The 27,289-nt window shown below is 37.3% G+C and overlaps 1 protein-coding gene across 21 annotated transcripts in view; it reads right to left on the reverse strand.

Annotated features, from left to right (window-relative positions):
• The window catches only part of LOC129722887 (poly(rC)-binding protein 3), a 577,573-nt gene that overhangs the window by 194,612 nt on the left and 355,672 nt on the right, over positions 1-27,289 (reverse strand). The window lies entirely within an intron of this gene.

A 27,289-nucleotide genomic window follows, 5' to 3' on the forward strand; every position in this document is an offset into this window, starting at 1 on the left:
GATTGATTAACAAAACCAAAAGTTATAAACAATGAAAGTCGATTTTTTTATCGAAAAACATTTTTTTTTTCTAAACCGTTGCCATTTCGCGAAGAAAAATTCTAAAAATATAATCATGTGTACAATAGCGACACTTAGCTCCTTCATTAGATTATCTAGTGAAGTACACACGATTTTGGCGATTGATTAACAAAAACAAAAGTTATAAACAATGAGAGTCGATTTTTTTATCGAAAAACATTTTTTTTCTAAACCATTGCCATTTCGCGAAGAAAAATTCTAAAAATATAATCATGTGTACAATAGCGACACTTATGTAGATGATGAAAAAAAAATTGTTTTGGTTATAGGTGGCGTTGCGCACGCCGCTACTGCTACTACTGCTCGCCGCGGAAGAACTTTCGAAAAAAGTGGTTCACGGCAATCGCTGCACAGCCGCTATTTTGAAAAAAAAAAATAGTAATAAATTTTTTCTCTATTCTCAAACAGTTGCTTAATCCATATTATTTAAATACCTTACATCTCAAATGTACTTAAAAAAAATCATGAAAAAACCCTTGTTTTTTAAGCATTTGGTGGATATTACAAATACAAATGGTTTACAATACACAATGGCAACGCAACACGATCTTCGAACACCTGAGACGGAATAACTACCCACCTTCGCTAATCAACAGACTGATCAACCGCTGCTCCAACGCAATAGAAGCAAAAACGCTATCTAACACTGCAACTCCAAACGCATCGAATCATTGCACTCCGGTGAACACACAAACTTTCTATCGATCACTGCCATTCGTCCCGAAATTGACCACAGCCATAGTGAAACACCTGCAAGCCGATTTTCCTAAAATTGCACAAAAACCAATTAAAACAATATCTAACTTAGTCAAAACCACGAAAGACCCCATCGAACCGCTGCTGCAACCAAATGTTGTTTATAGTTTGCCTTGCAATGACTGCCATATGCGATATATTGGCATGACACGCAACCAACTGAAAACCCGACTGTACGGACATAAATCCAACATCAACCAATACAAACGGTTGATAGAGGATGGTGCTAACAGCCGTGATAATTCGATGGTTAACCTCGGGGGCAAAACAGCCATGATGGAGCACATCATCAAGCACCAACACATGTTCGACCTCACCAAGGTAGAAATAATAGATAGAAGCAGGCACACATGGGCACTTCTAATGCTAGAAATGTGTCATATTGCCAATACAGACAACACAGTTAACCACCGAACTGATATCGATGGCATCAACACTGCTTACGCTGGAATACTACACACTATCAAAAACTACACCCGCCGCAGAAGCAATACTCAACACCAACAAACCACCCCTAGTAGCTCACCGCAATGATCAATACCCGCCTAATCTAAGCACCATTTCAAATCGATCGTTAATGTACTATACAGCCAATTTCCAAGTGACCAAAGTTCGCAGTTTTCCGATGAATAAACCGAGCAAAAGTTCATCGCAGCCGAAGCAAAAACCAAGCCACCAAAATACAAGACTTCCGACCGTTGGAAACCAACTTTTAAGACAAATACGACACAACTAAAGTGAATGACTATCTATGTTTTTATACTCTATTAGTAACTTTTAGTAACTTTTTACGTTGAATACAGTTTTCCCTTGAAAAAGACCACCAAAACGGCCGAAACGTCGGGCAATTTTGCTAGATTGTCGTGTATTTTCTTCATAAAGACTGAGAAAGCCAAAAAACAGACCAACCTTTGAATACACATACATACATATACATGTACGCGCATACACACCTACACACATACATACATACACACATATACAGATTACCTTTTTCGACCCCCCTTTTCTCTTATGTTACTCTTTTCTTAAGACCTTCAAAACATTTTGCATGTGTTGTCAAATTTTTCAACCTCCCTTGCGAGCGTTGTGTAATAATTGGATGTCCCCTTAAATGTTTTTTACGAATATCCGATTACGGGAATTGATTTTGGGTTGTAATAAGTATCAATTGCTTCGATTTTATGCACATTTCGAAAACGAGAATGTGCGTAAAATCGAAGTACACCTGTATGCTGAATTATAAAAGGTCGACTGCTTGAAAAAAACTGCACTGCACCTGGTCATCTCTGGAGAACTGACACTCTCCAAATGGTTCCGGGTTTACTATTGTAGGAATTTTTACTCTAGATTTTTAACTGCAAATCTATGTAATACTGATTACAGTCAAATCCCTCTATTACGACAATTTATATAGCGACAAATTTCTCTATAGCGACATTCTCAATGGTGCCTTCTGCTTATAACATAAAAATTACACAGTGCAACAATTTTTTTGCCTTGGCTCCTATGTATGATTTTTTGATGGATTTTGAAAAAAAACAGATCTTAAATCGGACAAAAACTGAGCTCAAAACGGTGATTCTACGAAACCGGTTTTGGCATAGTTTTAGTAGGGTAGAGCGGGGCTAGTTGGTTACATGGTAAGTTGGTCAATGTGGATATCTTCAAATCTATGCACCAAAAAATCGAGTTATTTGTGTGATATGCAGCAGATAACCAAAGAAACTAAATAACAAAATGAAGTGCAGTTTTTATTAAGACGTATGATAAATACAGCTTGGTGCCAAATTGGCTATCAATTCTACTCGGTTTCCAAGTTGAAACTTTTCGTCTTAACATAGCTAGCCACATTGAAATAAATCCGGTTCAACGCATAATAAAAGCCCTTTTGGTTAGTTTTAAGCTGTGTAGAGCAAACTTTCGCCAAAATTTTATTTTCACATATTTTAAGTAATTTTCATATTTAATGCATGAGGGGCTAGTTGGTCACATAATAGCGGGGCTGGTTGGTCATATGCACATCATCAATGAGCTTGAACTTGCAGCAGTCACCATTTTCATTTCTATGAATGTGTTACTAAATTTCCACACTAAAAATGCCGAATCATTGCTTAAAATAATTATAACGCACATCGGCAAACACCTCTTACCTATCGAAAATTTCGACATACTTTGGAGCGATCGCGAGCTGTCAACAAAGATAAACAAGCTATAGTGTTGTGTGAATTCGGTTCAGGTTCTTAATTTATTCCGTGTTTGCATTAATTTAGTGTCCAACCAAGCCATCATTGTGGTCTCAACATGAGGTCTCGTCAGGTAAGGGAGAGTGTTACGGTTTTTTCATGCAGTTTTGAGTAACTTTTCTCATGTTTCAGAAATTCGGAATGCGAACGTATAAACGAAAAACCGGTAGAGGTTTGACTTCCGTTGAGACCGTACAGGATGCCGCAGATGCAGTGTTGGTGGATGGTAAAAGTGTTTCCTTGGTTGTAAAAGAACACAACGTCAAGCGAACGACCTTGTTAAGATACATCAAACGATTAGAGTTGCACAAAGATGGAACTTCGAGTGAGCTTCGGGATGTTGGCTATAAAATGCCTAGAAAGGTGTTCTCCAGTCTCCAAGAAAGTGCTTTGCGAGATTATTTGTTACAGACGGCTGCAATCTTCTACGGATGCTCTCCTAAAGATGTCCGTCGGTTCGCATACGAATCGAAGTTCGGAATCAAAATGCCTATTGCGTGGGAGAGAGATCAAATGGCCGGGAAAGATTGGTTCACTAATTTCTTAAAGAGGAAGCAACCAGTCTTGGTCGAGCAACGTCGTTCAACTTGGAGAATGCTGAAGGATACTTCGAAAAATTGTCTACTGTGATGGAAAAACACAACTTCACGGCATCGCGTATCTGGAATGTCGACGAAACGAGGGTTCCAACCGTACTGAAACCGCAAAAAATAGCGGAGCGTTGGTGCTATTACTTCGGCTGAACGTGCTACGCAATCCGTAATAAATTCGACCCCCCCCCATGTTTGTTTTTCCACGGAAGCGTTTCAAGGATTATTTTCTGAATGGCGGACCTCCCGATTGCATTGGAGCAGGTAATGCTAGTGGTTGGGTGACAGATCGGAATTTTACATATTCCTGGAACACTTCGTGAAGCACGTGAAACCAACTTGTGACCAACCCGTATTACTCGTTTTGGACAAACATTCATCGCATCTAAGTATTAAAGCATTGGAATTGGCCAAACGGAGCGGTATTATAATGTTAACATTTCCTCCGCATTGTAGCCACCGCATGCAACCGTTAGATGTTTCAGTGTTCGGTCCGTTCAAAAAGTACCTGACATCTGCTCAGAGCTCGTGGATGAGGAATAATCCTGCGAAAACAATATCAATTTATGATATTCCGAGAATGGTTACAAGTGGCTGGCCACTGGCTGCTACGCCATCAAATATCATGAGCGGATTTCAAAAATGTGGTATTTTCCCATTGAATCCAAGTATCTTTACGGCGGAAGATTTCGGACCATCATATGTGACTGACAGACCATTTCCTAAACAGGAATTAGTGGATATCGCCACATGTGACACAGCATCAACCCAGATGATATCACCCGAGCAGAAGGTTCAGCAGAAAAGTGATGAATTCTCACCTGAGACAGTGAAGCCGTATCCCAAGGCCGGACCAAGGAAACTCACGGTAGGAGGAAGGCGGAAGAGGAAGGCAGCTATTTTGACCGATACTCCAGAGAAAAACGCACTAGAAATTGAGCAATCTATTAGACATCAACCACATACTACAACCAAAACAGATACCAACAATAATCGCAAAGTACAACGAAAGCTGATCAGCGGGAAGTCTCATAATAAGATGTGTTTGAGCCTTTTCTACAAGGTCAGCCTGCAAAAAAGCGGATTAAATGCAACATATGCGATCAATGGGCTCACCTGAAATGTGTTTTAACTGATAAGCCCATCTTCATCTGCACACGTTGTACGAACATTGGGTAGTGATGATATTTTCATCTAAATACTTGCATACCTTTTGAACTCTTACTGTTATAAAACTAACTGTTTTAAATAAAGACTGATTAAAAATGTGTTAAATGTTCTTGATTTGAAAAAATAACTGAATTGTTCTTCCGAAATAAAAATTATCAATTTACCCCACACCCTGACCAACTTACCCCACCTGATGGGCTAGTTGGCCAATTCGACATCCACTCAAAAAACACAAAATAATCGCAAAACTGCAAACTATTTTGAGTAGTTAAGATTTTTTATAGAAGCTATAGGGTTGACACAACATTCTCATGCAATTAGTTTTTGTCATAATATTACCTACAAAAAGTTACAGTACAATGTTGCCAAAAATGACCAACTAGCCCCGCTCTACCCTATATTTCACAAAGCAAAATAATATCGATTATTTCTGAGTATTAATGGTAATTCGCTAATATCTTAAAGTGGTAGTCAAATTATATCTTAATTTGAGTAAAAAAGTCTCAGAAATCGAATGGTAGGTGTCTGATCAACGTAAAATGTCAGCAAAATGTCGATTTTGCCCCAATTCCCCTACAATACTAAAATAGGTTTATCTGCTGACATTTTACGTAGATCAGACACCTATAATTCGATTTCTGAGACTTTTTCACTCAAAATAAGATATAATTTGACTACCTTTCTAAGATAATAGCGAATTACCATTAATGCTCAAAAATAATCGACATTATTTTGCTTTGTGAAAAATATACTAAAACTATGCCAAACCCGGTTTCGTAGAATCACCGTTTTGAGCTCAGTTTTTGTCCGATTTAAGATCTGTTTTTTTTTTTCAAAAGATGGGTAAAAAGATGCTAATATGTGGACAAACTCTTAGAATTTTGATATTTGGCCTCAAAACAAAATGGCGTCGAGAAAACCACAAAAATTACCGGTTTCTCAAAAATTCAAAATGGCGCCATTGTTGCCCCTTAAGTTGAAATATGTTCAAACTCAGTTTTGCATAAAAATACACAAAAAAGTTATATATAGAAGCCAAGGCAGAAAAAAAGTCAATTTTAGTTGCACTGTGTTATTTGTTTCATTGCGACATTTCTCTACAACGACGGTGCCTTGCGATGTCGCTAAAAAGCGATTCGACAGTATTCTTTTTCTGAAATTTATGCATATAAAAATGGTTTTCCAAATTAAATAGGAAATGATTAAACCGATCGACGTGAGAATTTTTATGTAAGGTTTTTTGAAACTACGGAAGGATTTTATGATAATTTGAGAACCCTCCCTCCTCTAGAGGACTTCCATACAAATGAAACACAAATTTCTGCATAACTCGAAAACTAATCAAGCAAATCGAAACAAATTTGGCATGTGGAGATTTTTGGTGGCAAAAAAAAATATTTCTATGGTAGTTTGACACCTCTCCTAACTCTGGAAGGGAGGGCTCTCATACAAATGAAATACAAATTCAGCATAACTCGAGAACTAATCAAGTAAATAGAATTAAATTTGGCATGTTGATGTTTCAGAAAGCAAGGAATATTTCAATGGTAGTGTGACACTCCACCCTGCTTTGGAAGTGAGGGCTCCCATACAAATGAAGCACAAAGATCTGTATAGTAGAGATGGTCGGGTACGGGTATTTTTACCCGAAACCCGTACCCGACCCGTACCCGACGGGTTCGGGTCGGGTTTCGGGTAACGCCAAAAAATATTCTACGGGTTCGGGTAGGGTACGGGTAATTAAAAAACCAAGGCTTCGGGTTCGGGTCGGGTACGGGTTTGAAAAATTCTCAATTGGTCGGGTACGGGTCGGGTACGGGTAATTCAATTTTCGTGAATTGTGAGAACTCAATTTTTATCATTTCAAGCCTGGGTGTTTTCTTAATGTCGATAATCGGTAAGATCGGAGAGAAAATCGCCCATCATCACTCAACGAGAGATCGCCCAATACCTATTCTGACAGTTGTCGGCAGTCTATGCACCAAGGGAATGACATCATGCTATCGCTTTCTAATGTTAGATTGAATAGTTCTTCCTGCAACGGTTTTGATTTAAATGGAGTTTTTGTCGGGCTTTTTTCATAACTGTCAGGAAAACCGCGGAGCATTGCACAGTGAGGCGACTTAATACAAATGCTTGCCAAGTAAAAATAAAGTGTCGATAAATACGACAAAAATATGGTATATACTTAATTGTGGGGTGCTGAACACGAATCTCCATTCCACTTTTTATTTGGAGACGTTCATAAAGCACGTGACTTAATTTTTCATGATTTTTTAGCACATCTCCCCTAACTTTTTATTAAACAGAATTATATGATCTTCAACCACAAGCAACGCCACAGGGCGTCCTCTTTACAAAAACAGCTTACGTAGTTTTTGCACAACTTCTCAAATCAAACAAATTTCGCAAAAAAAAAAAATTGTTTTTATAAAAATTAAAACAATATTATATATTATAATAGGTAATAAAAACTAACTACAAATCAACTTTTTCTTCGAGGCCAAAAAAAAATCAAGCTATCATTGAAGCTGCAGAGCGTTTCAAAGTAAGATATATTTTTTTTAAATATGTCAAAAAACGTCAGTATGCCGAGTTTTGAAAAGTTATAAAAAATCAAATTTCATGATATTGCACCCATATATTGGACTTAAGCACTTAAATATTTATTTATTTATTTATTTATTTAATATCTGTTTTTTACTGATTTTCAGAATTTATCAATGACACTGAATCTATACTCAAAATTACAGGTTTTTGGCAAATGAAGTGAATTATAAAATTTTTCTCAAATTATGAACTATATTAATTTTGACCTTTTAAAATTCGTTTGACCCTTTAATGTGTTTATAAAACTCGTCGTTTATTTTAAACTTTACCAGACATGCACTTTTCATAGTGGACCGATTCCTTATAGTGGACCACCCGCCTGAAACTCTGGGTTCATTATCATTCGTTCACACGCACACTCGGTTCTAGCCTGGCTCCGGCCATCATCTCGAGAAACCACATATGACAATCAGTGCATAAAATGTACGAGGTACCCAGGCATGTTGAACAAAAAAAAAATAAAAAAAAAAACCAGGGCGGGTCGGGTACGGGTCGGGTACCGGCAATTTCGACGTTTTTTTCTATCGGGTACGGGTCGGGTACGGGTAGTTAGAATAGATATTTTTCGGGTTCGGGTCGGGTACGGGTTTTTTAAACAAACCAGACTTCGGGTTCGGGTCGGGTACGGGTTTGGAAATTTTCGATGAGTCGGGTACGGGTCGGGTACGGGTGAAAAGTTTTCCATACCCGACCATCTCTACTGTATAGCTGGAGATTTAATAAAGCAAATTTGCTCTTATGCATTTCTGCATAATTTCTGCATAACTCGAAAACTAATCGAACAAGTGGAATCTATTCTGGCATGAAGAGGTTTTTGGGAGCAAGGAATATTTCTATGATTGTTCGACACCCCTTAATCCGCTAGAATGAAGGGTTCCTAAAGGGCAAGAAATGCTTTTATGGCGGTTTGACACCTCTCTCTACTCTGAAAAGAGGGAGGGGGTCCATACAAATTTCTTCATAACCCAGGAACTAACCAAGCGAATGGAATCCAATTAGGCAACTGGAAGTTTTGAGAGCATTAACTTTTCTATGGTGTTTCGCTACCACTCCCTCCTATCCATAGGAAGGTTCCTTTACAAATCAAGAACTCAAGAACTAAGCATATGGAACCAAATTTGATAAGTGAGGATTTCAGAGGACAAGAAACGTTTCTATGCTGGTTTGAAACTCTTCCCGACTGAAGAGAGTCTGGGGAGAGTGGTCCCACACAAATGAAACACAAGAGGTCTTTTCAGGAAAACAGCTTTAAATTATCGGGATGATGCACAGAAGTCCAAAATCGACCCCGGACACCCCTATTAAATTCTAACTCTAAAAACAAACCAAAATAACCGAATTGGATATTTCCGGAACCAGAATGATACCCACATTCCATATTGATTTCCAGGATGGCGACATCCGCTCCCTGGAAAGCAGCCCAAAATGACCGAATTCTACCAACAACGGGCAATTTCGTAATCGGAAAGATGAACAGAAGTTTCGTTTACCCCGGATATTTAAATTTCAAGAAGACGACTACCAGTTTCTGAGGGACGGTTATTTCAACTTTGTTCGACTTATTTCTCATGCGATTTAACTGAAATAGTTTTTCATAATTATCAATTGTTATGTATATTTATATTTTCATTACGACAACCGCACATAAAAATTCCAGAAAATCCATAAGCTCTGCTAACGAAACTTGGAACAAACAATAAAGAAATAAATAAAAGGTAAAAATAATTAACCTATTGTTGTCTCAGTTTAGATGACGTCATGTGTTAAACTTTGACCAGAAATTCACATTTTCCATTATAACTTTTTCTTATCAAAAAATTATGCACTCTTTATGGGCTTATATTTTTGCTGAAGATTGTAGGACGCTATTTTAGAGAAAAGCTAAGCTGCCCGTGTAAGCATCACTTCAAGAAGCTACACGCAAAACTTTTCCTTATTACTTAAGAAGCAATAGCGCAAAATTGCCTTCTAGGTAACAAACCTATTACTTAAAAGGCAATAAAATTCTTCCCCATTCAAGCAACAACACATACTGTCATATATATAGCACGTGTTACGGGAGTACGGCTATCTAATAATGGTCGTTTCAACCACATGCAGGATTTTTTTCTGTCGAAAACTGCTCCCTTTCCATCTCAAGTCAAAAAAAAAAAATCACACACCGTCGTATATGTTGCACATGTTACAAGTTTCATCAATCTCCAATTCATCCGGTGTGCGTGTATTAGTTCGCTCGTTGCATGCATACGGAGTAGAGAAAAATCTGACAAGAGCTGCCAAGCAGCATTTTCCCCGCCATAGAGTATGCAAACGTTGATGATTTCAAAGACTTGAAATGCCTCTTGAAATGACATCACGATCTGTAAACTGCGTTAGAGAAAAACAAAAACATTCGCTTTCCTGCAAGATATCTAAAACAGATTCTCATTGTGTCATGCAAACTCTTTTGCACCTGTTTGAAAATACAAAACTCGTGCCCATCCAGAACAATATTCGCGACTTCGGCAACTCTGGTCAGAGAGTATTACATATTTCCATTTCAAGTAAACACTGGGGGACGAAACGAAAGTGTTACTAATTAGACATTTGAGGTTGACGGTTGAGATTCTAATTATGTGTGGATGAAGGGGACAAAAATGAGCCTGATCGTTGCATCAATACAAATGCAGCGAGTGAAGTCTTGCTAACACATGCATTGCGGTGCTTGGCTGTATGTTCTCCTGCAGAAACACATACAAGCGTGTGGCCGTCATAATTTTTATTACTTTTTGGTTATTACTCTTTGTGTATAATGCGCAGTCATAAGACACAATAAGTAATAAAAAATTGCCCTAAAGTAATAAAATGTTCCCCGTTTGCGTTGGGTGTAGACAAACTTAATGTTGATAAATGTCGCCTTTGTGGCATCGCAAGTGAAACATCAGGACATCTACTAAGCGAATGCCGAGTATTAATACAACGCCAATTGCGTATCTTCGGTAAGGGACACATAGAACCTATTTTTTGGATTTTTTGGTATTTGGTGGAAATAGAGCATACCACAATAGATCAAATAATAATCGAAGTGGTTCAGTCTCCCACAAGAAAAAAAAAACCCTCGAAAAAACGATAATTGTTGAATAACTTTTTTATTTTGATCTACAGCGAGATGAAATGTTTGGCAGATGTACGTATTTCTGTATGACTCATAACTTTGTAGAAGACAAAAAATATGAAGAAAATCTTGAAAAAAAAGTTACGTTGACAATGATGATTTGAGTGAACTTTTCATTTGAAACTAAATACAAGAGATAGAAACTCGACATCTTCGACAAAGCTGCTAGTGAAAACATCTGCTAAAACTTTTTCGAAAATACTGTCCGACTGTCTGACTGTCCTAACTTCTAGGTAAATTAATTACAAAATCGTCAATTTTCAAAGAAGCGCAACAAAATACATAGAAAAGTTCCCAAATAAAGTATATGACTATAATCAAATAAAGGGCTCGAAAAACAGCAAAATAAAACATTGTGCATGAGCATGCCTTCAATTACTTCGGTGACCATATCAAGTGTCTCGGTCGCCATAGCAGGGTGAAGAAAATGTTCTCAAAGTCAAATTTCCTGATTTTCCCATCATTGGTTTCCCTGATATTTTTCAGCATTCGGCACAAATAAGTACAACGTGGATTAACGCAAGTCTGAAATCCCAGTGAATGAAGTATTCAATCGATATGAAACCGAACAGTAGATGTCCCGAATCAGTCTTTTGTGCTGGAAAAATCAGTTTTTGCGCTAGAAAGCCATTCAGAAGAATGACGTCTCGGTTAAAAAACTTTTCCTGAATATTTTTCAGTTTTCCCTGATCAAAAAGTGATCCCTGATTTTTCAGGTTTCCGCTACCTTGCCATAGGCTACATGCGAACCTGGAGAAGGCCTTACTTGGTTGAAAGTACTAGTTTCGTATTCAATATTGCAGATATTAAACAATTAACTCTGGAGTTTTCAAAGTTGGGTTACTTACACGAGTTCATGACGAACATTTAACTTCTGTTGGTGAGAAGGACGGTGGCTTTTCTTACCTGGTAAAAAAACAATAGAAAAAAAATTAAAGTTAGTGATCCGTGAACAATAATGTACAAAAATTTTGATGCTCAATAGAATTTAAAGGTAATATCAAATTTAAAAAAGACTGCATGTTAGTTAGTAAAATACTATATAGGTTCAACATACTTCAAACTGTACTGACCCACCATTTAAGAAAACAGAGTTCCTTCTTGAACATCTTTTTAAAAATTTTAACCGAAATAATAAAACTGCGACATCACCTGACATTTTTAATGTTAAAAAGTGAAGTAATGCATCAAAAAAGGGCAATAGATACTCCTGAAATAAAATGTTGGAAAATTCCAGACAGTCATTGAAGATACCATGAAAGGTACTACTCGGCCTTCCACCATTTAGGTTCCAAGGCTCAAATCTGGATATTACGACACCGACAGCGCATTAAAGTACAGTTGCATTTTTAACTCTCCAACCTAGTCGAGCCTTTAGTTTTCCCTACGCGTGAATCAGACGTTCGTTGGCTGAAACTGAAATACATCAAATACTTGTCAAAACAAAATGAAAGAAGGGAGAATTACATGTTTGGCTCTTCCCTTTCATTTCCGTCGCTCGCAGAATTTATATTTGCTTCCGGAGATTTTTGCTAGAAACAATCAAAGGGAAAATAGACAGGTTTACATGCTGCAAGTTTTGACAGCCGTCACAAAGCAGAGGGTGTGTGTATCCGTGTCCGTGTCTGGGTACATAGCCGAAAGTTTCTTTGGTGTGCGCTTTTTCAATTTGTGCTCCTCTGCTGTACGTAGGCTGTTTCCACTCGTCTACTCGTAGCCTGCTCTGGAGCAATGGAAAAAGCCGGACTGGAAATCAAAAGGAAAATTCGTTTTCGTCCTCGTTCCTTGTTTTGTAACTTTACCCGTTGCCGCGCCGTTCTGATGCTATTTCCGCTCCTAAGGCTAGGTATCAACGTCGGAACGAAATCGCAACCGAAATTCATTCGCAAAAAGCCTACCGTGTCGGTGTTTGTGTGTGCGTAGGGCTTGCGGAGGATGATGCCGCTTCGGTTGCTAAGGCTGCGTGTGTGCGAGAATCAGAGCACGGATTACGTTTCGTTCTATCGCGTATCCAGTAACGTGAAGGAAAAAAAGGTTGGCGGATTTAAAAAAAAAATGAAGGAAAAAAAAGCGTTGGAGTAGGACAGGGAGTGTTTGATAAGTTCGACTTCCGAAGCGAACCTAACTCAGATTGTTGGATGAAACGAAAGTTAAAAAATGACCGATACCCTAAAGCGAGAAGGCTGCACAGTCCGACAAATGGAAATTTGAGCAGGACGCATGGAAACTTGTCCGGATTCAATTGCCGTGAGGCGCATTAGGAAGTCGTGTTTACGTAAGCTGCTCTATTTCACATAATTAAGGTTGGCAGGAGGGAAGTCGCGCGTGAAGTGGAAAAAAATGGTAAAGGTAGAGGGAAAAAAACGACAGAATTTTTTTTTTTACAGATGAACTGAAAAGCCTTTAGGGTAATACCAAAAATTGCATTACAAGTTGGAAGCCGGAGGTAGTATCGAACCAAGCAATCCTGGAAACGGTAAAGGTCAGAGATTGCCGCTATGAGAGCTTTGATCATGGTTCGTTTTTCTTTTCTGCTCTTACGACACGATTCCGATTGCTTTTGAGAGTTAACAATTTTTGGTTTCATTTCTGAGATAACAGCTATGATAAAGATTTAGTTTAAATTTCTATTTGAGAGCGCCGTGGAATACTTCGAATAACTTGGTGTCAGTACTGCAATGGGTAATCTTGTAATATGCAATTTCTATCCTTATATTGAAATAGTTTACCGGTGTTGCAAATGTTGTTTTACTCACCAGGAGAGCGGATGTTATTTTGTTCATTCGCATATTTTTAAGCAATAGGAAACCGAACCTACAACCGTTATCATGTCTGCGGTTTTACAAAACTTTGCTATCCGGGTAGAAGTCAGAAAGCATTTGTTGTGGTAGCCCCTCTCATACCAAAAACGTTGCACGATTAGAATTTTTTTTCTCATACTTAAGTATTAACTTGTTTTTTTCTTAATATGTATTACCGGTCATAAATTACGATCATAAATTTTTATTTAGGTATGTATGTAGTTTTATGGATGCACCTTTAGAAATTTTACGTTCCATTTAATGTGGAGTTCTAGTGTGGGAAAAATTATGAATTGAAAAAAACTTTTCCCTCAGTGCTGAGTATAACTTTTCGTTCCGTTTCAACCGTTTCACGTTGATGGTCAAAATATGACCTTTTTTACGAAGGCAGTTAGTTCATCGTACATCCACACATAGGTTCCGACACGCACACATAAGAACAAAACTCGCGTGATGGATAGTTTGCGGTTGGCATTACCGCAATTTCTAGAGGGGATATTTCGCTCAGTGCGAGAAATAATATTCAGACTGCCCGGAACCGCGAATTTAATTTGTATTCGATAGCAGTGCCCCAAAGCGATGTGTTTCGAATCAGGATAAAGATTAGAGGTTAACCACTCCTATCGCATTGTTTGAAAAGCGGCAAGCCTAAGCCGTTTGCACGAAATTCCAGTGCATATTGAAATTGGTTTGGGTCTTATGTCCAATGTAAATCCCCGTTAGCGATAAATCCGTGTAAACAATGGAATGACTGAATCCGAAATCAAGTGAATGCTTCTGAGTGATTTTGGAATGTACTACACAACCATTTTTTCGGAAACTGTTGTTTTGATTTCTCAGCCTCCCCGTTTACTCCGATTTTATGATCGTGCTGGTCTTACAAGTCAGCCATTGCACACTATTTCCAAAGCTGCAAAGACGCGATCGAAATTATTTTCACCCCAATAAAATGAGTTAAGAATCGTAGTGTCTCTAATAAAGTTTTACCATTGATTATATAATATATAACTCAACAGTGAGAAACGGATTTTACTTTTCCAAAGCGTTTCAAGCTTTGAACTGACGCTAGCTAGCATGCCTACATTTTTTATATTTTATTATATTTCGATAGGGTAAATGACCCAATAGTGGAGGAGCTAAGCACGAGTTATGCATGTTTAGCCATGTTTTGGCTAAGAAAAACGAATCTAGCTGGTACGTTTCACTATTTTCTGTTGAAATGGGTTTTATTTGATAATTTTACACCTTAAAATTGACTTTGAACCCACTTTGAGGTTTGAAATTAACTAAAATATGTTGCACGCTTTTGTTCCAATAGTTGTGGTAGAGTTCCTATAGTTGTGAATGGGTGTTCCTGTAGTTGCGGTATATAAAACATTCGAGTTTGCTTGGTTAAATAAAGGTATTTGCCTCGCTTGAAGTGGTTTTTGATTGTTTTACTATTTATCATATTGTTTTTAATAGGTTGACAAGTCGGTTTGCAAGTAAATACAAAAATGCACGAAGTTAACTGAGAGACGGATTTTGCGCCAATTTGGTCAGATGTTGGCAATATTCAGTGAGGGTATGTAGGTTTTATTAAAATAAAACAAATTTTGCATACTTTTTATAAAATGTCTTTAGACTAACATTCGAAAAGGGCTGAAGTTGGCTGAAGAGAAAGACCAATGGCGCTCATTTGGAATATTCAGAAGAATTTTTTTTTTCACAAATGGTGACTTCTCAACACTGGAAGTTAGAGTCTATTACCTCCGCTTCGTACCATGTTTGCGTCTACATTTTCGACGTTAGTGTTTACTAAAAAAGCGACTGAAGCTGTGAAAGGCTCATTAAAAGAATTACACGACCAAAAGCAGTGGGTAAGCATCGATTAAGAGGTCATACATAAATAATATAGCATTTTAGGAGTGAGAGCGATAGCTTTTTTGACCGATCATGTATGAAGTATCGGTAAATACACGGTGGCAGGGGAAGGTGGGGTTCAAAAATTGAACAGTAATATGTTACATAATTTAGGTATGCCCCCTAGTACCTGCTTGTCCCTAATATACACAAGTAGTCCCACATACATATGTTCTGATAAACGTTAATCAGAATTGCGAAACATACCGCAACTATAAGAGCACAGTGTATCCTGTGATCCAATAGTGGAGGAAGTAATTTATAAATAATATGATCATCTATTAACGAACTTCACCTGTGAAATAGTTTCCATAATAAACTATTATCTGGGAAAATAATTATATGAGTAATAATCGTACTAAAACCACACACATATCTTAAAACCTTCGTGGACAAAATAAGAAAATGGGTAGTGAGTGGTGCCTTCCGGGTATGTTTCTGAAAAATACAGTATTCTTCAGTAATTTGGATATTTTTAGTATATATTGTTGTAGTAACATATGTACTTATGTTTAATCTATTATTTCTTCAACATGTAGCATAAGCGATTCGGTTCTAATTAGTTTAAACGATGAATTTAAAAGCGATGCCGCAACTATTGGTGCTACCACAACTATTGGATCATCTACCCTGATTGCATATGTTTAGATATTAGGGAACAGAGTACCTGTGCAGTGCACATGTTGCACAGGTGGAACCGACGCAACTGACCCAATTTTTTGGAGTTTTCTATAGATTACCCCCAAAAACCAACTGTTTCTGTTTCTATGGTGGTTTTCTACAATTTTTCACTGTACTACAAAAATTGTTTGCTATAATGAAACAAACAAATTATTCGAAGCAAGTTTATTTTTATCTCACACATTTCTTGAGTTATTGACGATTTTTACTGAAACAATGCACACTGTTAACAGCGTCACAATCGCCTGACGATTTTCAATCGAATATCTTTTCCACCGCTCGCATTTTCAGGATTTAACGAAAAACCAAACGGTCGAATCAAACATGTTTTGGTAATTTTAATATTATTTTTGTTCTATACAACATACATCTTTAATTTTAACATATTATATGTAAAAAAGAATGATCTTTCGAATGGAATAATAAAATTTAAGGTAGGTGGGTAGGCATCTATTCAAAAATCAATTTTTCTGAGAAAAACTATACGGCGGCCAAATCGAATATGGCGACTACCGACTACAATATTTGCAAAAGAAGGCCCTATCTTTTCCGTTTCCTATTGATATGTTGGTTTAGGTAATTTCATAGAGAAATTCAAGAGCTAGAGCAATTTTGGTGACCTGCATTTTGAAGAAAAATGAAAACTTTTTTAAAAGTGTTGATATCCAGTTAACGGGGGGTCCATCAATTTGATCAACCAAATGGAGCTTTTTTACTTGTTCAACATAAGCTTCCAACAAATCATAACTTGAATCGTTTCCAACATTATCATGTAAATAGTCTGTCTCAGCGGGAATAGCTCATATAAAAATCCACTTTTCTGAGTAAAGCTGTGAGTAAAGTTGAGTTAAGCTTTAGCACATGTTATAAGAAACACCATATTTCTACCTGCCAGGTTTAAACTAACTGTTGTGGAGTTTTCTTTAGTATGTCCCTTTAAATCATTTTTTTTTTCAATGTAACTTTTCAAATACATTCAAATATAACTTTTTTTATCTGTTGTATTTTATTTAGTTCCGAAAGTTTTTATTTAAATAATGCACTGATTTACATAAAGATATCTACACAACAAGAATACAAGAGACAAATGCCTTTATCTGGATTGGATGATGTTTTACTTATATTTTTAACAAAGGAATGGTTGCGTATATCTACCAGTAAATTATTGTTTCAATGAAATTCGTCAAAAAGCAAAGAAATATAAATGACAAAAATAAACTCCCTTTGACTTTATTTTTGTTTTGTTATAGCAAACAATCTTGTAGAATATTGAAAAAAAATGTAATAAATCACTATTAAATTTTATATTGCAGAAAAAATTTTTTTAAGAGTAATCTAGAGCAAACTTCACAAAAGGTCATTTTAATAGGTAAATAGAAGTATGATGTCTTCAACAAAGTTGTTTCTTATAGAATATACTACAGCTTTTTCGAACAGAGTGAATTTTGGTACGCAAGAATGAAAAAGGTAAAATTCGTTTTTTTTTTAAATTAATCACAGAATTGCAACTTCTTTAAAAAAGAGAATAGTTTATGGATCAACTTTGCTAAGGCACTACGACTCCAAATTAATTTTTAGGGCTGAAATAATTTCGATCACGTTTTTGCAGCTTTGGAAACAGTTTTGGCCATTTAAGTTTTTTTCCAGACACAGTCGCCATCTCGTATTTCAAAATAGTGTCTGTATTTACAAAGCTTTATCCCGGTTCCGAAATTATTTATATTGAGTGATACTTGCTCAGCTCAATCTGTTTTCACAAAAACCAAAAGACGTCATCTTGGATTTGAAAATGACGTGTTGTACTAATTTTCAACTTTCGTACATCCTTATTCTGAAAACACTCATACTTGAATGATTTTTAAAATACTTTTACACTGATTTTCTAAAGCCGGAAGTCGCCATTTTGAATTTCAAAATCACGTCTTAGGTCGACTTCCGATCTCTGGGTGTCGAGAATACTCATATTGAGTTGTATTCGGTTCAAAATTGACTAGTTGGTGTTTGCTTTGTGTTGGTTTTACGCAAGTCACCATCTTCGTCTGGTTATACGCAAGTCACCAATATTGTCTGAAGGTAAGTTCCAGCCGCTGAGCACCATGTCAAATATGAAAACATCCAAACTGTATGGCATTTGGCCGTTTCAGAATGTGTGGAAATCGTCAACTCAGATTTGAGAATAAGATGTGAGGTCGGATTCTGACTTCTGATAAATTTTTATACCATCACTAGAAAGTAACATTCTGATGATTATAAATTTTCTTAATTACAAAAAACGAGTAACTCGCTGTTACGATTGCAGTTAAAAACAGCAAATAAAATAATAAAAGCAAACAATTTGCAGTAGTTCTCCGCTGAGTACACTATCTAAATATAATTGTGTACCCGAAAAGGTTCAAGAACCTCTCGTAGCGAATCGAAATTACTTCTGGGGAAAATTCGAAACAGCATTACAGTGACGTGTCGATTTTATCGCGGTTCGTTTTTTTCCCGTTTCGTTTTTATCACTCTCGAATTTATCACGCTCGAACGTATTTGAGATTCAAAAATCTCCGTTATTGCTTATTGGAAGATTTAAAATGCCTATATGCATGAAACATACAACGTTGCATTACCCAGGCTAATGCTTGGATGAATCGGGAACTTTTCATGGAATGTGGATGGCCTCTACCACAATCACAAAGTTTCGCAAGCGAATATGTGTGGTTCAAAACAATCATCTTATCTACGAAAATAAACTCCTTTGGCCACACTGTTGAGTTTTCCGGAAATATACCCGAGCTGGAGGAAAAACGAATTAGCCATATACAACTTTTCTACAATCAAAATGTCCAAAGCAAAGCAAAGCCTTGGTGCTACATTCCAATTCGGAACTCGACCTTCAGTTTATTATACACAGACTTCGCAGCCAACTGTTAAGTGTACAGGACAATTGCGGGGCCAGTGTTACGATCCTACTAACACTACAATTTTCTCCCGAGCCGCGTCTCGAACCTACGACAACTTGCTTGTTAGGCCAGCTTCGTACCTCGAGTCCAGCTGGGAGGGTGGTCAAAATTTCCATGTTGTCAAAAAAAAACTTGTTTCACCTGAAATAATTGAGCCGTTGAGAGCAAAAGTGGAACATATACCATTTTTTAGGAGACGCGATAAACGATAACACTCAAATAGTAAATCATTTTCAACATTTTTTTCAACATAACTGAACCAAATAATTGCTGGAAAGGTTTCAAAAGACGGTACATGAAAGCATAACGAGTTCTGGTTGAGAAACTTACACAAACTTCAAGGGAAAAACATGTACCACTTTTGTTCTATGGGAAAAATAATGACAACCAGAAAACGTTGAGAGCAAAAGTGGTACATGCCCAGTGCGAGCATTAAGGATGCTCTCTAATCTTAGGACACAGAACATTAGGACATGTCTTCAGCAGAGTTGTCCAAGTGATTGAGTACTATAGAATGATGATCTGTTTGTTGAGGAATTCTATCTCTTCGTGGCGCTAGTGTATATGTATTTGGTAACAGCATACGAGTTGATATTAAAATGGGTAAACTGCTTTCTGTTACAAAATAGTCACAGTTACACTAGCGCCACGTAGTGAGAAAAATCCAAAGCTGACAGGTCTTCATCTGAAACTACTCAATCGCTTGAACAACTTTGCTGAAGACATGATTGTTTTATATCTTAAGATCCTCGACTTACAATTCATCTAACATACACAGACTGGATATGTACCACTTTTGCTCTCAACGAAATGGTGATTATGTTAATTACCAAAATTTGTGTGAGCTTTAACTTTGGTTTAAGTTATCAGATCTCGGTTTTTCTTGAAAATTATTGCGTTTTGCATCAATTTATGCGAAAACCCAAAAAGTGTAAAAATGGCACATGTACCACTTTTGCTCTCAACGGCTCAATTAGATATCTTGTGTTTCCGACAACCTGGAAAGTTACGGTCTTCAGCAAATTTGTTCAGAAGGTCAAATGCTCCTGGTTGATGAACACTTCAGTGCAGAATTCTGTCGCTACGTGGCATTAGTGTAACGCAATTCTTCACATTTTGACCCTAACTTACCCCGTGATTCTTACTTTCCAGAAAACTGCGGTTTTCGGCGAAGTTGTTCAAAAGGTCAAAGGCTTTTGGATGGTGGAAGGTTAAGTGCGGAATTCCATCACTATGTGGTGGTAATAAGCACGCAATTCTTCGTATTTTGATCCTGATTTACCTGCTGTGGTCTTCAGCAAAGTTTCCACATGACCTTCTGAACAGTTTTTCTAAAGTACACAGCAGATAAGAAATGTTCAAATTATTCAAAGCTACAAGCACATCAGTGCCGCGTTGCGGTTGAATTTGAAAAACAAACTGTGTGTCAAATAAATCTCTTGACCCTCTGAATAACTTTGATAAAGACGACCACTTTATAAGTGGTCGGATTCACGAGGCGAATAAAGTTGGAAATACACAGAACTACTTACACACTTGCGCCACATTGCGGTCATATTTCGAACAAACTGTGCACCAAATAGAGACCTTCACAAGTTCCTTAACAGCTTTTCTGAAAACCACAAGCCTCTAGTTTGTAGGTTTCCGAGATAGAGTTATATGAATTTGCCCATACTAGGCGATGATAAACTTTTCGGGGTGCTACAATATTCAAACAGAGTTTTGCAACACTCAGTGAAACGATTCCAAACTTATGGTAAAGTATAAATTATTATCGAAAAATACCTCAAATAGCCATGAAAAAGTCACCAAACCAATAGTTCTTTAAATATATTCTTGAGTTGTTATATGTTACATCAAACTTCGATTGATTATGTTGAGTTAATAAACAGTTGAGTATATGCATGTTGAACTTAAGACATCGTTACAATCGCTTATACAGAATAAACCAGCATCATAAAAATATGTTTCGAATATATCACGCGAAAATATTTTTTTAACGTAATATAATCGAAACGTCACTGTAATACAACTATAAGGACAGAGTCACCTGTTATTACAAATACATTTGCAGTGGTTATTTTAAAAAAATGCTCCGACTTTTATAACATAAGTCAAACCTGGTGAAAGATCCTCCAAGAATGAATTGTATATGTGCTTCATAATTTTACTGATCGGTCTTTCTTATAAAGTGCCATGAAAATCGTCCAAAATTGTTCGATGTCAGTGTGTATTTCTTTTAAATTTCACGTATTCACTATTTGATTTTTTTGGAATTTTTTTCTGAGGAACGATTAGGTGGAACACTGATTAGTTGATAAGATCAATAATGATAATTGAAAGCGATTAACATTGAGAATAACAGAGGGCCAAGATTTATTCCTTGCGTTACGTGCGCAACTAATTTTTCGCTGTTTTTAAAAAATGCTGCTTAATTTTGAAAAAGGATGCAATCGCTTGGAAGTGGCTTGGCAGATAACTCCCAATACTGCAGCAAGCTGTTCCTGCGCTTGGCATGGTTCTTCACCATTTTAACCCTCGATGCGCTTCAGTTTTCGTTTTCTTTGAATGACAAGAGAAAAGTAGCACTTCCTGCAAATGACGAATCACGGTGCTCCCACAAACCGTTATTATGAAGAAAAAAAAAATGCACCAAACGATCTGAGTACACCATTCGATTCGTCATGACGTCCAGAATCTCTGGTCAAAATTTCAAAATCGTCGTACGGTACATTTTTGAGTAATGCCCTTTTGAAGGTCGTGAAGCACAAAAAAGTGATAAAAAACAACGAAATACTTATTGTAAAGCACGTTTTTCAACCACCATTTCATGTAATACGTTCCGAAATATTTATATAATAAATACATATTATATTTCAAGTATTATATTTCATGACATTCACAATTGGTGGAGAGATTTATTTGAAAATCCTACAGTTCACAGTGGTCTGAACTCGAAAAATCGTAATCGTTTAGATTTGACTCGGAAAAATATATTTTATGTACTCAATGTCTTCAGCAAAATTGTTTCACAGAACAAGGACTTACTTTTTTAGCGGGGGCCTAGTGTGGTTGGTAACGTCTCCGCCAACCACGCTCGACGCCTGGGTTCGAATCCCACCGCCGACATAGGTGTCGATGGTTGTGGGGTGGCGTGATCCACTCACAACCAACCCAACTGGTCTAGATTCAATCCTAGCCGACACCGGGAGATTTTCTGAGGCGAAAAATCTCTGGGATCACGCCTTCCATCGCATGAGGAAGTAAAGCCGTTGGCGCCGGTCCGTTAATAAACGGGTCGTGAGTTAGGGACCTGGGTGTGCAGTCGCCTCCCTGGGCGTCGGAATTGGCCACAACAGTGGCGGAAATAGACCGACGGAAAATAAGCGAGATCGATCAATCCACCTAACAGTTAGAAAAAAAAATCCTGATTTTCAAATATAACAAATTGCTTTCTCTAGCAAAGCTGTGAAAAAATTAAAAAAAAAAACAATTGCTGAATACTGCGATGTCCTATCTGTACGTTGGACACGACAAAATAGAGTTTTTTGTGGAACAATCCGCCTCAAAATCAATTTTTCGCCAATAACTTTTCTGTGATTATCTAAACGATAAATTTTACTAAGTCGTGAGAAAAGCTTAGTTGAATAAAAAAAATCTCAGAGCATTTTGAACTGTTTTGACCATTACAGACAAAATTATAGACTGAAAATACGATAAAGAATATCATTTGATCAATAGCTAATAATGATAACGTTGCTTGCGCATATATCTTTTTGAACTATTAATAAAAATGAACTCTTCGAAGTGTAACTAACAAATTTGTGCATATATCTTTCCAGCTAAGTTCGATCAAGTTACTGTGAACATTGAAAATCAATATCATTGAAAATTAATGCACATGCAGCAAATTATAAACGGTTTGGGCTTACGAAAAAAATTCTGCAAAAGTACATTGATAGGTATTCGCTAAATCTATGGGTAATTCATAGAACTCATGGTCCAACAAATCTAACACTTTTCCAGTGAACTATTCCTTTATTTCCCTTCTCTCAGCCGTCACATAAGCGATTTGCTAAGATACAATTTTTTTGGATCATACCTTGTATAGCATGAGAAAATATAAAATAGATTACCCCAACCAAGCGGCAACCTTTAGGATTAGAGCCACGAAGTAATTCTCATCTACCACGTGTTCGGGACAAAAGAAACTTCTGAGAATTATACCCACCAATCCGTTTTAGCATGTGCATATTCAAGCACTGAAACGAGTATACAACTTTTCCTCTCAACGCGTTCCACTAATCAATTTGCCTATTTGTGACATTTACGATTTTTTGCTTTGCTATATCGTCGCTGCCCGAGGGGCAACTACGACGAAGCATCAATTTCTCAACTGCCAAGTTTTGCCCTTACCGGGAAAAAGGTGGTACGGTAGCCTGGTTACGGCATCGCCATCATACCCAAGCAGCGCGCACCGTCTTGTTGCCTCTCCAAGGAATCTATTGAAAAGTCCACAAAAGGAATTTGCGCACACGGACGGAGATTGCTCTTATGTTGCAGTGATGCGGAAAAAAGAAACGAAAAACCCGTTGACAGATGCTGCGTGGCATCAATTATTTATCATTCGATCCGTCACTGGGATTGTACCCTCCATGTCAACGATCGTTGGTAGCGCTCCGTCACAGAGCAATCCGCCAGGCATACTAGATTTGATAACTCGCAATAGATGGTTGTAACCGTTGCGCAAAGCTGCTGTCACACGTCCGATTGTGTGTGGTGCTGCAATCATTTGACTTGAAGAAGGAAAAAAAACATCCAGCGAACCCGAAAGAGAACATGGGTCCTCATTCGGCTAATGACAACACGAGCAGGCCTAGTGTAATCAGACATGCGACAACGGTGTGCCACAGCGGACGCTAGGGATGACATTTGTTCAGACGGATACTTGTAATGGATATCACCTCTCGCCGTGTGACCCTCTTTTCTTCCACTGGACCGGATACACTCACACCACTTTTCTAGTTCAACAGGCCAACAGACTTGTTTGCGATAGGAAGCCTGTCGTTCTGCATCAATGGCAACGGAGAATCCGATGTCGCATACTTCATTGAATAGCGATTTTCGCTTCGACTCAGTTGAAATTAATTTCTTCGGGCATGGGTGAGAAGTCAAATTTCCCTTGACCTATGGTTAGTTTTCCGACCCTAAGTTCGGTAGCAGTTAGATGATTGTTTTGCATTTTTTTCCAAGGATGGAATTAGGGGTTCCAGATGAAACACAACATCAAAAACACTTAACTAATTAAGATTGACTAGTCTCGGGAGCAGCTGGTCATGGATGTTTCAATCCAAAGAAAGGACAAAGTACCATGATTGATTCTATTGGTAGAGTGAGCCGTAGCAAGCTTCCATCCACTCCATGGTGATTGGGTTAGTGACCGTTAGCGTAAATGCAAATCGGAATTGAAAACGAAGACGGAAGCTGGAAGTCGAAAAACGGTAAGACAGTATCGGGATCTGAATGATGAAGGTACCGGATGCCTGTTCTTCACTTCAACCGGATAGCAACTGAGCCTCTTGTTGTAAATCTCAGCATGATAGGCATCCCCTGATTGTCCCCATATAATTAATAAAGGTTTCTTCGATACCTTTCGAGTGAACATAAACATTTAAAAAGAGTAATTGAATGGAATATGCAAGATTCCAAACCGGACTTCTGTGTTGGAATGTTTTTTCATTTCATTTCATGCTTGGCTTTCAATTTCAATCAGTTACAGTACTTTTACATAAAGGATTCTGTGGTGACAACCAACTAATAATAAGTTACTCCGTTATGTAAAACTGTTCAAGTCTAAAAAAAGAGTAATTTCATAGAATATTCTATTGTGTAAAAAAGTTCAGAAAAATAAAAAAAAATCGTTTTGTATATATAATATTTTGTATTTATTACAGTTTAGATATCACGTGATAATTTATGAGCATTATTAAAAAAAAACTTTAAACGAGAAAATTTTCTCATCAATGATTATACTTGTTCGACTAATTGTGGTAAGTTGACGCGTTTGGTTATGTCTAGGGGCACCAAAAGTCATGGGAATGGTCGAAATGCACTTTTTTTATTTTATCGACCAGTTTTCGACCAGACCAGACCCTGTAAGATAGCGTAAGAAAATTGAAATTCAATATATCAATTCCCGGAATCCGGGAATACCGGAGAAAGATAATTCCTGTGTAATCGTTCCCGCAATTGAAAACCTCAGATATAGTTATTCAACACTTTGACGATAATTATCGTTCTTGTAAAAAATATATTGCATTCTCCAATAGATTTCTTGAGACAAAAAAAATATTATATCTATGTTTTTTTTATTTGACGTAGGATTACGTCCTACTTTAATAGAAAGGCATGCAGTGTAAAGGCGTCTGGAACGGATCTTGAACGTCAATAACTTGATCGAGCGTGATGGTAGTTTCGCAACATTCAACCAATCACGAGCTTCCTTCTACAATTGAGAACAGAAAGGTATGTTGTAAAATCATACTTGTAATGTGCCGTTTTTGAGTGTATGCATGCAAACTAAATGATAAAAAATAAACTTTTAAGTGATGAAAATTCAGTTAAAAAGCAGCGGATAATCATCACAAGCTCACTTTCTGTTCGCAAACTGGAGTGGTAACAGATGTTATATCTTTTGTATGTGATATGCTTATCTTGCTTCCACTGCACCGATGTTTTGATTGACAAATCAAGTATTGTATTGTGCACAGTATTATCGAGTTGTGATAAACATCACACTACAAGCGCACCTGCAATGGATTTCTATTACAGTTTGTATTTCAGAGCTGGTAGCGACTGAGGGTCTTGAAAATAAGAACCATAAATCAAATTCTTAGAAATAGAAATCAATAAGATACCAAAATAAATAACAAAAAGAAGCAAAAATAAGTTAATGATTTGTAAAAAAGACTTCTGAAGATCAGGATTTAGAAAAATTCTATCAAAAAAGACAACAAAAGCTGAAAACAGCGACGGAAAAAGAAAAAAAAGACCTTTGGGGGAAAAACCGATCGTTTCAGGTGAAAACAGATACTTAAGGGACCTTTCACGTAAAAGTTGGATGGTGCGATACCAGTGCAAAATTGTGCGTTTTTAGCGCAATTGTTGATGTATTTTGCAACAAGTACAATGATTGCGTGTTGGGCATAACGCAAATCATGCTCTAGCAATTTTTCAATGTATTTGGCAGCTCCAAATTACTACACTTTAAAAGTTTCAACTTGTGTTAGTATCGTCATGATGATTTTTACTGGAGTTGAAAATGTTTTTCAGAAGGTTGCACTCGTTAAAACAGTGCAACCAGCAATCAATACTGATAATTTGGGTACTGACTAGTTTTAAAACCGTTAAAAATCCGTCCACGTGGTATGTGGATGGCCCTCTAATTACTATGGGAACTCTCATGTAATTTGACGCGTTTTGGTAATGGCTCCGAATTCAAAAGAATGGTTAAAAAACTGTTATCTTTCTAGGGCAGCTATTTCGAGCTTCAGGGCAGCACTGTTTATTCGCTTTTGTTAACCAGTGTAATCATCTCGCTTCACGATGTTCCATTCATGCCTATGGTACAAGTGGCCGCGCCTTTTTTCAAGTTACATCATTATCTCAGTTTCGTGAAGCTGACCCGGCAAACTCAAAAGACGAATCGTTTGAATTGATTGGTTTTATCGGACTGAGAACATCCTCGCACTAGATTTGCCCTTAAAGTATCAGGGACTCGTGGGTTTTTATATGAAAATACATTTACAATGAGTTTCTATTTCGTCGATATTGAGCGGCAGATACATTGCGAGAATGAAATCAATCCAAAACGAAAATATCAACTGGAACTTCTCCATTGCCAATCGCTAACAACCGTATTCTCAGAAACTAATGAAAAAAACTCTCAAAAAATACTGTTGTGTCTCTGAATAGAATCAAAATTGCATTCTAAGTCGGAAGCGGTTATCTTGGATTTAAGAAAACATGTGAAATTTTCTAGCCTCTGGGCAAAATTTTGGTTCAGGAAATATCCATATTGGGGGTTCGACAATTTTGGGCTTTTTTTAGAAACCAGAAGTCGGCATTATAGAATTCGGAAATGGTGTCCGGAATCAATTTTTCGGTTTCTGTACATCATTACGATTTCGGAAATACTTATATTGGGTATTAGACAATATTCTGGTTCCGGAGAGGTAGAGGTGTTAATCTATCATAGAAACATTTCTTGCCCCAGAAAAACATGCCAAATTTGGTTCCATTCGCTTGAATACTTCCCGAGTTATGCAGAAGCTTTTGTTTCATTTGTTGAGAG

This window comes from Wyeomyia smithii, chromosome 2, assembly GCF_029784165.1.
Source record: "Wyeomyia smithii strain HCP4-BCI-WySm-NY-G18 chromosome 2, ASM2978416v1, whole genome shotgun sequence".
Taxonomy (NCBI): Eukaryota; Metazoa; Arthropoda; class Insecta; order Diptera; family Culicidae; genus Wyeomyia; species Wyeomyia smithii.